The 15100-nt window shown below is 37.3% G+C and overlaps 1 non-coding gene across 1 annotated transcript; it reads right to left on the bottom strand.

The window, feature by feature from the left end:
- Nucleotides 1-11980: 11980 nt before the first annotated feature.
- On the bottom strand, nt 11981-12084 carry LOC147481848 (small nucleolar RNA R71). The gene has a single exon (XR_015207081.1). It is a non-coding gene; the product is annotated as a small nucleolar RNA R71 (small nucleolar RNA).
- Between the last annotated feature and the right edge of the window lie 3016 nt (nt 12085-15100).

The raw sequence follows: 15100 nt of genomic DNA, 5'->3' as shown, positions 1-15100 counted from the left end.
GATTCTTTATGATGTGGGTTTTAGGTTTTGACATGTGTTGTATCCACCCCGTCATAGCCTGGGTTTTTAGACAATTGAACATAGTGATGTTTGAGATATTTATATTTCAAACATTCAATTTTTTTAATTGTTTAGAAATTTGGGCTGTGACATAGAGGCACATTGCCATTACATGATAAATGAAAAACAGACTTGGTGGATTCAGCCATGATATGGGCATGATGAATCAATCTTCTTGGACAATAAACAAATTTGCAGAAATAATAGGACTTTTTTAGAGCTAATGTTTATGCCAAAAGACTCGATAGACTCCAAGAGACATTAGACGATTCTCCATTCAACTCCTTGACAATGGACTGGTTGTCTGAGCAGATAACGACCTTCTCAATATTTAGTTGAAAGGCCTGTTGCAATTCTATGTGGAGTGCTTGTAGCTCCGCGTCTTCTGCTCAACCTACTGAGCTATGCCTGCTTCCTACACATATAATTTCACCATTCATTCCACGAGTTGATGGTGAATCCTGCTCCAGCCGTTGTGGAAAGTGGATCAAAACTTCCATTATAAGAGAGCATGAATAATAAGGGGATATGACTCTTTGGAATAAGATACTTAAGGACAATGGGGGCTTGACAGGTATTATGGATCGATTAGCTTGATGTAAAATCTGAGTAATGTTAAGCTTCTTGTAGCTCTTGTCAAAAATGATGTTGTTTCTTTCAGTCCAGATGCAGTAAGAAATAGTAGCTAGTAAGGAAAGATTTTCAAGTATACTCAATCTCCTTAGCAGTGCAATGTGTTAAGAATCGATTAAGCACATCATTGATCTTAAAATCACTATTCCAATCACTAAACCGCAGAGCAAGAGGAGAAGCAAACCAGATCATACTCAAAGAAGGCACCCATGGCCTCCTATTGTTACCATCCTTTAAAACTATCTCTATTTTTATCACATTTATAGAGGACCCGTCCATTTCGTGAAATAAAAACAAACAATGGCCATAAGAAATTCAATTGGGTGGTGGGAGTGAAGTTGGTCAAGGTTGTTTAGGTAAATAACCCGGGTTTGGAACCTCACTCGAACATTTTTTTCAGTTTTTTCAACTTTTTGTACCAAATTTAAAAAGGAACATAAATCATAATGAAATGTTTACAATGGGACTTGAGAACCCAGAACCTACAGGTCTCGGGCTATATACACTTCCACGCATCGTGCCAATTTCACAAGAATCCTTAGATATATATTATAGCTATACCCTCTAGGCTCTGTTTTTCGTGGCTTCATAGAGTCTCCAATATTTTCACAACACTCAAAATCTAATTATGGAAATTTAGGATAAATCTTACTAGCCTAGACAAAAGTTAGTAGTCTCAAACTAAAGCAGTAAAGCTAAACTCAACATCTTCATTCTACGAGTAAAACTCTTATACTCCCTTCTCTAAATATATTAAACTATTTATGGCCAATTCCTATTACCAAGTTCTCTTAAACCTCACAAGGAGGAGTCATGGTGGAGACATATGCGATTGTGGAAGGAGTCACAAAAGCTATAGAAATGGGATGGAGGCATATATGGGTGGAATCAGACTCTTCTGCAGTAGTCCAAGCTTTCCAACAAGGTAATATGCACCGGAGAGTCGTATAACGGCAGCTATTACAAGCGCAAGCAACATGGATTAATATCACCTCAATCTGGAAGGAAACTAATTTGGGAGCAGATTGTCATTGCTAGACATGGAGCGGGGGCTAACTAAAAGGGCAAAGTGTATGGTGGCAGACTCGACCTCCATTCGTGAGACATCTTGAGAACCACAATACTACATACTTTAGATTTACTCACTAAGCACTGTTGTATTGAGAAGGGTACATGGTTGTTTTATCCTTCTTAGTCGAGTCATGTCAGAATGTTCTTATTTTTTCTTCTTGTAACCTTTATTCTTTTAAGTTAATCAATTACCTTTTAGCAACAAAAAAAAAAAAAAAAACAAGGAGGAGTCAATATACTTCCATCATTATGATTCTTATTACCAAGTTCACTTAAACCTCAATATAATTCAATCATTATTCAATACTGATCCAATATATATATATATCTAAGATTAGTCAAGCTATTCCCATGAACTTTCGATAAGAGAAACACATCTACCTAAGGTTTGAAATAAATCTCTGTTTAGTTTTAATTCAGAAACCGTGATTCTTCATACTTTCCTTATGTTGTGCGTAGTGCTTAAATTATGAGTAAGTACTCCGTGTCTAATCACGCTTCTTTGTCGAATAACTCAAATTGATCATTGAGATTAAGGTGCTTTCATAGCCTAGAGCAGAAAGCATTTCCTTGAAGCATGAGATCTATCACAAATGTCTCAAAGTGCGATTATCAAATTGTTGAAAAGATAGTACATATGAAGTTCCATGAAAAGTGGGTATAATTTTGCTTTTCTTTTTTGTCATTTTTTCGTTCTTTTCATTTTACCTTTTCTTAAAGATTTCTTTTTTTGGTAAACTATTTTCTTAAAGAGGAAACTACTAAATAAGCCTAAGGGTAAACCTTCTAATTTGTGCTTTTGTCATTGATAAGAGCCCAAAACTGTAGTTTTAACCCTATAACAGTCATACTTTTAGACCAATTATGTGAGTATTAATAATTAAGAGTTAATACTTATTACGTGTTTTTATGCATTTCAGGCTTCAAAGTCCATTATGTGCAGAAATGTACCACGTTAGCAAGATAACGGAACAAAGGTCGGTTGCTAAGGAGTTCTGTGATTAAAGGCCAAGATTCAAGAAGACAAAGCCTTTCTAAAGCCCGGTCAAAAGCTGAAAAGTCGACGCGGGCAGAAACAACACTCAAAGTCAGCAGAACTTCCGAAGGCCGTATCTTTGGACTCAGAACTTGGAAATGGGCCTACCTTATGTCAAAACGACCGGCTCGGAAAGAGCTTTCTAATAGTTTAAGCCTTGACCCAATCAGAGGAGCAGAAGTGGACGAAAATTCTGTTGAAGCCAACTGCAGCTGAAGAGGCCTTTTTGGACTGAAAGGATTGGGTTTTGGGCCTGATTCTTTGGCCCAAAACATGGCTCCAAGCCCATGCACGATTTTTGGATCTGAAAACATATAAAAACAAAAGCTTAGCTCTTTGTTAATGGTAGCTAGTTAGACCTAAAACAATAGATAATTCTAGATCTAGTTTTCATTAATTAAATTAAGTTTAGTTTAAATTCAATTCTTGTTTTAGATTAAACTCTTAGAATCATTGTTCTTAATTAGTTTAATAAATAAAATAACTATTTGTCAATTTCGATTTTGTCATTTCAAATTATAGATCTAGTTTTAATTCTTGTTGATTATCATTTCTGAGTTGTTAAATTAGATCGAAGTATTGTTAGTTAAATTAGTCAAGTTAGAATTTTGAAATGATGTTTAGTTATAATAATATGGGAAATGATGGTTTGATGAATCAAGGCTAAACCTCTATTAGAGGGGTTGATGAAGCCTTGATGAAAGCTTAGTTGTATAAGTGTAGAATCGTTGTAGAGTCTATTCCATTTTAGAAGGTCATGTTTCGCCATGAAAATGGGTAAACGACCTCACATGCTAGTTATAATTGGTAGAAATGCCATGTTAATTAGGGATTAGAACGAGCAATCCATTACAGTAAGAACGTAACGATTGGATTACAACAGTCTATGCTAGGTGATTAAGTTGGATTCGAGGTGGAATCAATTCCCTCTAATTCTTTATCTAGATTCACATTCAGTATTCAGTATCATTTCGTTATTCGTAACTTGTTAATTTCATTCACCTCGTAGTATAGAATTCCCCTCGTAAACCTCTCATTAGACTTAAGACCGATTAGTTAACTATGAAATCATTCCATGCTAGAGAACTAGGAGTGGAACGAATTTTTTACTCGACTCTATTTCGATAGAATTGAGAGTAGAAAACTTGATAAATATAGACTCGTAATAAGTTTTAGTTTACTTACGTTTTGAGTTTCATCGTTCATTTCGTAGGTAAATTATCTTTTATCGTTTTATCAAATAGCGCCGCTGCCGGGGATAAAATGCCCAAGTTGTTGAGACTATAAAATGCCCAAGTTGAGCGCAACTCGCGCCCAAACACTGTAACTCCAAAAACCCACGAGCGCGACCGCGCCCAAAGCAAGCGCACTCGCGCCCTGCCCTCTGTGAACACGGAAAATTCCAATTTTCTGAGGGTCATTCCAGGATTTTTGGAACTATTCAAAGAGTCGTTGAGATGACATCTCCTATAGTCATACCTGAACAGTCTTTCGAAGACGTGTTGGGAACCGAGACCTATGGACATTGGTTCCGACACAGGATCCTGCAGTTAGGATGGCGTCATCTACTGGTAAGTGATGACGATTCATATTCACCATAGCTTACTGCTTATTTCTATGACCACGTTAAATTTTATTGTAATCAGGATGGAGAACAAGAATTCTCCGTCAGTGAGTCGATGACACCGACACTAGAATTCAATAAAAATGTGGTCGCTTTAGTTTCGTGGATTACCAATACCGATCCCGTTCACACATGGGCATATATGACCAATAATGCATATCTTTATGATTATACATATTTCCATGAGTATTATGGGGAGGGTATTTCGAAAGTAATGGACCGTGGGCTATATATAGCATTGCCCTTGGTAGCCTTTCCTAAACGTAGGCACCACCATGTTATTCATCCCGATGAATATTTTGGGGAATAATGATTCATTTCGCAAACAAGATCGGGCTGGTGACATTTTCCTCGCTTTAGGCGAGGGGCGTCGCCGATATGACATTCGCGAAGTTTTAGTCGCTAGTCTTAAGAGAGCCCAAAGCATGAGGCGTAAGTATCTTCTTATGCCTGTTTTGGTAAGCCGCATCATGGGTAGTTGTTTACGTGATACGTGCACAATTCACAGATTGGCAAAGGGTTGAAGTCATGAGACCCACCAATTGGGTGGTTCGCTCATTCGCGAATAATGACTTGGATGGGATGGCAGTGCGACCTCATTTGGTCGCCCGTACATCCCATCGGACATAATAACACTTAACAGGTTAGCATTAGTAGATGATAAATGTCGGCAATGCTTGGCAAGTTATAAATGGACGGGCGGGGATGCGGAAGGAACCTCATCTCTTTAATGGGGAGGAGGATGCTTAAAGCGGGAGATAAGGTAAGTTTTAGTTTTGTTATTATCCGCTTATGTCCCAAGCAATTTAATTACATTAACCTCATAATGGGTGGAACTCTTATCGTCGGTATTTTTATTTTCCCTATATTAGTATGTTCTAACCTTGTTTTGCGGATGTTCGAATTTCACGCCGCGTTTCCATGGTATTTTTCTACCCTCTTTATTTACATGCTTTGAGGACAAAGCATGCTTCTTTGTTTGGGGTTAAGGCATCTGTTAGGATATAGATATGTATAACATGCATTTGTTTTCAAGTTAAATTTTTTAAAAATATAAATAAATAAGTTTATGCTATACACTTAGGAATATTGGTATTGTTTTCTTTTCTATGCTCTTAACAATCTAGAAGTCTCCGTAGCTTTTGCATCGAGAATAATTGTTAGAAACTTAGGTTAATATGTAGGTAATAATCTTTGCATCTATCTATAAATATATTACATGAGTATCTATGATTGTTAACAGTAAGTTTCTGAAATCTAGGCTAGAGTACTTATTTTACAAATCTTGTGAGAAGATAGCCTAAAGCCTTATATGAGCGAAACATTTGAGAAATGACACAAGGGAGAAGTAAAATCCGGATAGAGAAATCACACGTCCACTTGCTTGATCACTATGCCATATCCTAAGTGAGAATTTAGGCCATCTTTGGATCGATATAGCCAGAAATTCAAACCTATGAATTATTTTCCGCTAGTCGCCCCTCTGAGCCTTTCTTTAGCCTTTCATAACCCACAAATCCTTTACCCTGTTACAAAAACAAAACAAAATAAAAAAATAAAAAAATCACCCTACCCAATCTAGAATAAGTCTGAGAATAGAATGAGGAAGAAAGAAGAAGAGAAAAACCGGTGTAAACAAAAGTTAGTTAATTACTTCAGAAAATAAAGAAAAGAAGTTTCCATCCAAAGAAAAGAAAAATAAAAATAGAAATAAAATAAAACTCCAAAAAATAGAATAAAAAAAGGAGTCAAAAGCCAAAGAAAAAAAAAAAAAAAAAATATGGCTAAGGATGGAAACAAATTGTAGAAGCAAAAAGTAAATAACAAGGTTTTCTAAGTTACATAATATGAAGACTCTACTATCTCGGACTTGTCTTTTGAATATCCATTTCCTTCCTTCTTAAACCATCTCCTAATCCCCATGAACACCTAATAAAGACCTCTAGCTCAATTAGGAATAGGTTAGTGTGATAGTAAGTGGCGATGTATTTGATCGACTCGGCTTCCTTATTGTCATTGAGATTGTAAGGTAAAAAGTGTGCCAATCGCTTGACACAATCGGAGTAATAAACTTGAGCGGAAAAATCAGAGTGGTTTTTGTCTTGACATTTATGTGAGGACCTACTTAAGGACGCTTATTCGAAGTTTTCAGAAACGAACACGCTAGGCATTTCATAGTATTACTCATAGTATATATATTTGTATCATAGATGATTGATTATTATGCATATATTAGTTTAGGTTTTGACTTGGTTATTCTTATTCAATTGCTAGTGAGATGTATAGATAGTTGAGACATGAATTAGGAAACAATAGTTTTATTTCTTAGTCGTTGTAGTATAGATGAAGTTTGTGAGTACCTTCATGGAAAACTCTCACGAGGTTATAACTTCGTCCACTAGGGAATTCCTAGTGGTTTAAGGCCTTGTTCAGATATGGTCAATGCAATCGCGACTCAAAGTAAACGAGAGTAGATAGAACTCCAATTTTGGTCACTTATTCTAATTTCTCATCTTTGCTTGAGGACAAGCAAAATGCTGTTTGGGGGTGGTTTGATAAGAGCCCAAAACTGTAGTTTTAACCCTGTAACAGTCATACTTTTAGACCAATTATGTGAGTAATAATTAAGAGTTAATACTTATTATGTGTTTTTATGCATTTCAACAGGCTTCAAAGTCCATTATATGCAGAAATGTACCACTTTAGCGAGATAACAGAGCAAAGGTCGGTTGCTAAGGAGTTCTGTGATTAAAGGCCAAGATTCAAGAAGACAAAGCCTTTCTAAAGCCCGGTCAAAAGCTGAAAAGTCGACGGGCAGAAACAACACTCAAAGTCAGCAGAACTTCCGAAGGCCATATCTTTGGACTCAGATCTCGGAATTGGGCCTACCTTATGTCAAAACGACCGGCTCGGAAAGAGATTTCCAATGGTTTAAGCCTTGACCTAATCAGAGGAGCAAACGTGGACGAAAAGTCTATTGAAGCCAACTGCAATTGAAGAGGCCTTTTTGGACTGAAAGAATTGGGAACATGGCTCCAAGCCCATGCACGATTTTTGGATCTGAAAACATATAAAAACAAAAGCTTAGTTCTTTGTTAATGGTAGCTAGTTAGACCTAAAACAATAGATAATTCTAGATCTAGTTTTCATTAATTAAATTAAGTTTAGTTTAAATTCAATTCTTGTTTTAGATTAAACTCTTAGAATCATTGTTCTTAATTAGTTTAATAAATAAAATAGCTATTTGTCAATTTCGATTTTGTCATTTCAAATTATAGATCTAGTTTTAGTTCTTGTTGATTATCATTTCTGAGTTGTTAAATTAGATCGAAGTATTGTTAGTTAAATTAGTCAAGTTAGAATTTTGATATGATGTTTAGTTATAATAATATGGGAAATGATGGTTTGATGAATCAAGGCTAAACCTCCATTAGAGGGGTTGATGAAGCCTTGATGAAAGCTTAGTTGTATAAGTGTAGAATCGTTGTAGAGTTTATTCCATTCTAGAAGGTAGTGTTTCGCCATGAGAATGGGTAAACGACCTCACATGCTAGTTATAATTGGTAGAAATGCCATGTTAATTAGGGATTAGAACGAGCAATCCATTACAGTAAGAACGTAAGGATTGGATTACAACAATCTATGCTAGGTGATTAAGTTGGATTCGAGGTGGAATCAATTCCCCTCTAATTCTTTATCTAGATTCACATTCAAGATTCAAGTATCATTTTAAGTTATTAAGTAACTTGTTAATTTCATTCACCTCGTAGTATAGAATTCCCCTCGTAAACCTCTCATTAGACTTAAGACCGATTAGTTAACTATGAAATCATTCCATGCTAGAGAACTAGGAGTGGAACGAATTTGTTACTCCACTCTATTTCGATAGAATTGAGAGTAGAAAACTTGATAAATATAGACTCGTAATAAGTTTTAGTTTACTTACGTTTTGAGTTTCATCGTTCATTTTGTAGGTAAATTATCTTTTATCGTTTTATCAGTCATACTCATATATAATCACATAAGAAAAACCCAATCACGTATCTGTAAGAACTTGCTATAGTTTCCATTCATCATGCTCGACAATTGTTCTTGAAACTTAAGCACATCAAACAACTTCGAGCAACCATAATTGTGTCTTTCAAAGCTAACACCAACATAACATATATACGGATTTATTAATGTGAGTTCTTATATGATTCCATGCATCCTATTACAATATTTTCCCCTTTGTTCATTGGTTCTCTTTAGTTGATTTTTGCTTAAATTAAAGTTGACAAATTGGCATCGTATGGAGCAGACGTTGTTAGACTCTGCTTTAATATTCAGAAGGTATTGACTTCTACTTGCTGATTCAAGTTTATTCTGTCTATGTCGAGAGGGTGCTAGAAAGCGAAAAGTTTGATACGGAGAATTGATAGTGAAGGGAGCAGTCTAAGGCCACCGAGCAGTAAAATAACGATGGAAACTCATATTAAGTATATTTGTACCCGGTAACCTCAATGAAGAGGAGATCGGCCAACGAAGAAATCGACAATGTCGGTATGATTTGATCCACTGGTTGTAATATTTGCAACTTTTTTGTATATGCGGTTCTGGAACCTCCTTTGTAGAATTGTAGGTCCTGCGTGAATTATTTTGGTGATTAGTGATTTTCCATATGGTGTGGATCGACTTTATTCATGTTATAGAGTTACTAAAGTTGCTTTGGACATAATATATTTGTATCCTTAAATAAAAAGTTAGTGGCGAAAGCATATATGTCTCTTGCGTGTAATCTAACAGAGGTGTTGTTAGAAATTAAAAGAGGTGGTGTTAGAAATTATCTTTCAAAGGCTAAAATATGCTACAAATTCAGTTGCTTAATTTGTACTTAAAAATATGTCGCTCAGAGAATTAAACACCAATAGATTGAACAATGTTTTTTCATATTTCTCAACAATGGTTGATTGTCTAATCTTTTGACACATTGTTCAAGCTAATGCTTTCTACTTATTATAAAATCTATATATAATGAGGTTCCTTTTGGGAACAAGGATTTAGAAAAGGAGCTAAGGTTGGTATACACTGGGGGCTAGCTGATAAGAGCCCAAAACTGTAGTTTTAACCCCTTAATAATCATACTGTTAGACCAATTATGTGAATAATAAGTAAGAGTTAATACGATTATGTGTTTTATGCATTTCGGGCTTCAAAGTCCATTATAATGCGTAACGTGCCAACTTTAGCGAGATAAAGGAGCAAAAAGTCGTGAGAACTTTCGAATGCCATATCTTTGGACTCTCAGACCTCGGAATGGGGCCTACCTTATGTCAAAACGACCGGCTCGGAAAGAGCTTTCCAATGGTCCAAGTCTTGACCCAATCAGAGGAGCAGAAGTGGACGAAAAGTCTGTGGAAGCCAACTGCAGCTGAAGAGGCCTTTTTGGACTGAAAGAATTGGGTTTTGGGCCTGATTCTCGGCCCAAAACATGGCTCCAAGCCCATGCACGATTTTTGGATCTGGATGTATAAAAACAAAAGCTTCACTCTTTGTTAATGGTAGCTAGTTAGACCTAAATTAATATATAGAATTCTAGATCTGTTTTAATTAATTAATTAAGTTTTAGTTCCATTACAATTCTTGTTTTAGATTAAATTCATGAATGATTGTTCTTGATTGATTAGATAAATAAAATAGTATTATTCAATTTCGTTCTTGTCATTTCCATTCTAGATCTAATTTAAATTCTTGTTCTTATTCCATTCCGGCCCATTAAATTAGATTCATTATTGTTAATCAAGTAAATCTCAATTTCTTACATTATGTTTAGTTTAGATTCAATGGGAAATGTTAGTTTGATGACTCAAGGCTAAACCTCCATTAGAGGGGTTGATGAAGCCTTGATGAAAACTTAGTGGTTAGTATAGAATTTGGTAGTAGAATCTATTCCACTCTAGAAGGTTGTGTTTCGCCATGAGAATGGGTGGACGACCTCACATGCTAGTTAGTATCCGGTAGGAATGCCATGAACACTAGGGATTAGACTCGAAATTCTTGCCGTGAAAACGTAAGAATCGAGATACGACAATCTATACTAGGTTATTAAGTTGGATTCGAGGTGGATTTAATTCCCCTCTATTTCTTTATCTAGAGTCAAACAATCGTATTTCCGTAGCTTCGTAGATTATCTTTAGTTTATATTTTATCTTGTTATTTATTATACCTAGTTATTTAAAATAACGCGTCTTGTTAGCATAACATTTCGTAAAGCTCTCATTGACTTAAGGCTGATTTCTTAGACTTAGAAGACAATCCATGCTAGGGAACTAGGAGTGGAACGAACTTCCTACTCCACTTAGTGCAATTCGCATTGAGAGTAGAAGATTTGATAATAGATTCGTAAACCCTAGTTTTAGTTTACTTACGTTGTGAATTCATCGTTCATTTCGTAGGTAGACTATTCATTTCACTTTTATCAAATGGCGCCGCTGCCATCTTAGTTACACTTTAGCATTGTTTTCATAGTAGAAGTAGTCAATTTTAAGTCCCATTAAACCCACCCACCCTTGTTTGTTTCATACTTTGTGGTTGCCCATTTCAAGCAGTGACAAATTCGCGAAAAATACGCTGGCCAGGCCGCTTCAAGGAGAGAGCGCGACCAGCTAAGCTAAGTTTGGAATTTTGTTTACCGCGGCTACCAGCGCCCATACCAAGCGACCGACCAGCCAAAACTGGAACTTCGACTTCCCTAATCGAGCGACCAGCCCCATTTGGAGCGACCCGCCCTAAAAAACACTGTAATCTGAAAATTACTTTTCGCGCTTCTACGCGACCGCGCCCAGTGTTAAAATTTCCGGATTTCCACAGTTTTGATTCAAACTTTGATCTTTCATATTTTTCAGTGTTCTAATCTCTTATATACTGAACACGCAGCATTACACAAGACTATTATTCATAAGCGAAGCAAGGACGCTATCAGGTATTCCTTTCTTCCATACCTCGCATTTCCAGTTAGAGGTTTTCTACTAGTATATCAGAATTGTTTGGAGTGTTGCATGTTTAGTTAAGCTCAACTTAGTCTTGCATGAGATTAAGGTGCGGTCGAACAAAACAACAAAGCGTAATTACACGGCAACAAACAAGTCTATCTAGTATACCACACACGACACCTCTAACTACTATCACACACACCATACGACATAATGGGTGAAGAAAGAGACTCCTCTCTCCGACTTTTACAAAGCTTTGGCGATAGCCCTAAATCGTGCATCGTTCTAGCAGACCCAGTGGGGGATTTTTGAATCCCCCCAAACATATTTAATTTGTTACCCGTTTTTCATGGGTTAGACCATGAAAAACCTTATCAGCACATGCGTAGGATTGAACAAGTCCTTACAACATTCCATCATCCTACGGTAGGTGCGGAACAAATTAAACTGAGGGTATTCCCTTTCACATTAGCCGATAAGGCGGCGTCTTGGTTAACTGCCCAAGCGCCTAATTCTGTGGACTCGTGGGCTAAACTTGTTCAGCTGTTTATGGAACATTTTTACCCACCCCTAAAGACGGATGAGATGCTTTCCAAGATTCATTTTTTCCGACAGAATCCTCATGAATCATTTTCTGAGGCATGGAATCGTTTCACCGATCTCCTAATAGAGTGTCCACATCATAACTTAGCTAAAGACACGTTAGTTCGTGCCTTTTTCAAAGGTCTTCTACACCACCATAAAGAAGTCCTTGACATAATGAATGGGGGTAGTTTCCTAAGTAAAGGAGCCTCGGAGGCTTATAAATTTTTAGAAGACCAAACTAAAGCGGAATAATAATTGGGGGTAGTGATGATATCCCCGGCTCGATAGTTCTTCTTCAACAGTAAAAGCCGCCGGTATGTTTGAGAAGAAAACCGATCCAGAACTTAAAAATCTAATCGAATCTCTAACTAAAAAAGTAGAGGCTATTTCTGCTCAACAAAAGCCTATCCCCGTCATGAATGTAAACTCCAACCCATGTAATTTCTGTTTGAGTCCAGAGCACCACGGCGATTATTGTCCTCTAGCTTATGAACAACAACCACCGAGAACAAGATAATGTTTACTCTATTAATAACTATCCTATTCCGCCCTTGGAGACAACATCCCAACTTCGGTTGGAGAAATAATCAACAAGTAACACCTCCGTGGTACAATAATCAAAGCGTTAGGCAAGCAAACAATTATAACCAAGCTCCACCTAGGCAAGGACAAGGACAAGGTCAAGGGAATTATAATAATTATAACAACCAAAGCTAAACCACGACAAGGTCAAGCACAAGGTCGAATAATTATAATAATTATAATACCAATAGAGGTATCGTTAGGTTAATAATAATAACTATCATAACCCACCCATAAATAATCAACGAGAGATAGTTCGATCCACCCGCGTGACTACTACACCTACACAACCGGATCGTATCGATGCCTTTATACAAGTTACCCAACAACTTTTTCGCAACAATGACTCAATCAAACCAACAGATTTTACAATCCATAAATCGGGGCATACAACAGTTAGCCCAAGCGAAAAGCCCAACCAAAAGGCGTGTTTCGGGACAAGCAATACCAAACCTAAAACAGCAAAAAACGGCCTTTGAGGTAAGCGGTAATTCTAGTAACGGAAACTACAATCGTAGGTGACCTAAATGCCATCACCACTCTCCGCTCACGGAAGAGTGGTTGATAACAAAGTAACTATGCCTATAGTTACCCCATCAAGATACTCCTACACGGATATCGAACTAGATGCGAAATAGAAACGAAGAACCTACCTTTGTAGAGGTCCCGGTTAAACCACAACCTAAGAAACAGAAAGCCAAGGTTACACTTCAAGTCGAGCCATACACTAAATATATAAGCGAAACCACCGTTCCCTCAAAAATTAGCCATGCTAACCGGGGATACAAACTTTGAGGAGATTAGGAACGCGTTTTCAAGAATCTAACGATAAACCTTCCTTTTTCAAAGCTATTAAAAGCTCCCTAACCACGCTTAAGTTTCTTAAAGAGTTGTGCACTACTAGGCGTAAGACCAATATACCTAAAGGCGCCTTTTTAAGCTGAAGCGGTTCCCAACTTTATCCGAAAATAATGGAATTGTTAAGTACAAGGACCACGGTAGATCCCTCTTTGTAAAATGCACCTTAGGAGATTCCCACACGACGACCGCCTTTATTAGACTTGGGGCGAAAGTGTTAACTTACTCCCGTATTACTTGTATAAACAAATAGGTCTACAGAAATGCAACCTACAAAAATAACGCGTTGCAATTAGCGCAGGTCAATTAAGTATCCTAAAGGTGTAGTGGAAAACGTGCTTGTTAAGGTTCAGGATTTCTACTATCCTGCTGATTTTGTTATCCTCGATACAGAAGTCGCTAATGACTCTGTACCGATCATCTTAGGACGCCCCTTCTTGGCAACTGCCAATGCGCTTATAAATTGTCGCGATGGAAAGATGTCCTTATCTTTTGGCCATCTTTCTGTCGAGGTAAATGTTTTTAAAATGATGAAACAGTTACCAGATTCGTATGTATAGATGGGGAGGTTAGCATGATCGAGAGTTTAGCTCAAGATTATTTTAACAAACGTTTCATTGAAAACAATATGTACAAATTCCTTTCTTTTGGAACTTCAGATTTTGTAAATGACTCTACTTAGAGGAAGTCAACACCATCCGAGTCCACACCAATTGTAGACCCGTCCGGTTGCTCCATATATCGATTACGAAGACTTGCTACCTAAGCAAGTCTTCATTATGCAAGATAAGGACACTTATGAAACATCAACGGACATTCCGTCCACACGGTCTTAAACCTCTTCCCGGAGTTAAAATATATTCAACTTGATCCGGATGGTAGTCACCCGATAATTATATCTTCTCACGTTAACTAAGGATGAAGAGACATGTTTAATAAGGGTGATTAGGGAACATCGGTCTGCGATTGGTTGGTCCCTAGCCGACATTAAGGGAATTGACCCTAATGTTTGCACTCATCGTATCCATTTGGAGGATAACGCGAAGACTTTCGCGAACCTCGCGTCGCTTGAACCCCGCCATGAAAGAGGTGGTTAGGGAAGAAGTCTTGCGATTACTCGATCGCGGGTATTATATACCCAATCTCCGATAGTGAATGGGTAAGTCCCATTCATGTAGTTCCTAAGAAATCGGGAGTTACCATAGTGCGTAGCGGGAAGGGGTGACTATGTTGTCACTCATGGTCCTATGAAATGGAGAATCTGTATTGATTCTGAGGCGTTTAAATGCTATGACACGAAAGGATCACTTTCCCTTACCATTTATAGATCGGATGCTAGAACGCGTCTAGCTGGTCATGCCTTTTATTGTTTTACGGATGGCTACTTTGGCTATTTTCAGATTATTATTGATATTGATAACCAAGAAAAGACAACCTTCACATGTCCCTTCGGAACATATGCCTATAAGCGAATGCCTTTTGGCCTTTGTAATGCCCCCGGTACCTTCCGGTGATGTATGCTTCATATATTTAGTGACATGGTAGAGCTTTATGGAAGTGTTCATGGATGATTTTTCTATCTGCGCGGAGACTCCTTTACTGAGAATGTTTGTCTAACTTTGTCTAAGGTCTTGACGCGGTGTGAAGAAAAGAGCCTCGTTTTAAATTGGGAAAAGTGTC

Source organism: Coptis chinensis, chromosome 8 (assembly GCF_015680905.1).
Source record: "Coptis chinensis isolate HL-2020 chromosome 8, ASM1568090v1, whole genome shotgun sequence".
Classification (NCBI taxonomy): domain Eukaryota; kingdom Viridiplantae; phylum Streptophyta; class Magnoliopsida; order Ranunculales; family Ranunculaceae; genus Coptis; species Coptis chinensis.
The sequence above is the reverse complement of the archived record's forward strand: the minus strand, read 5'-3'. Positions and strand labels throughout refer to the sequence as shown.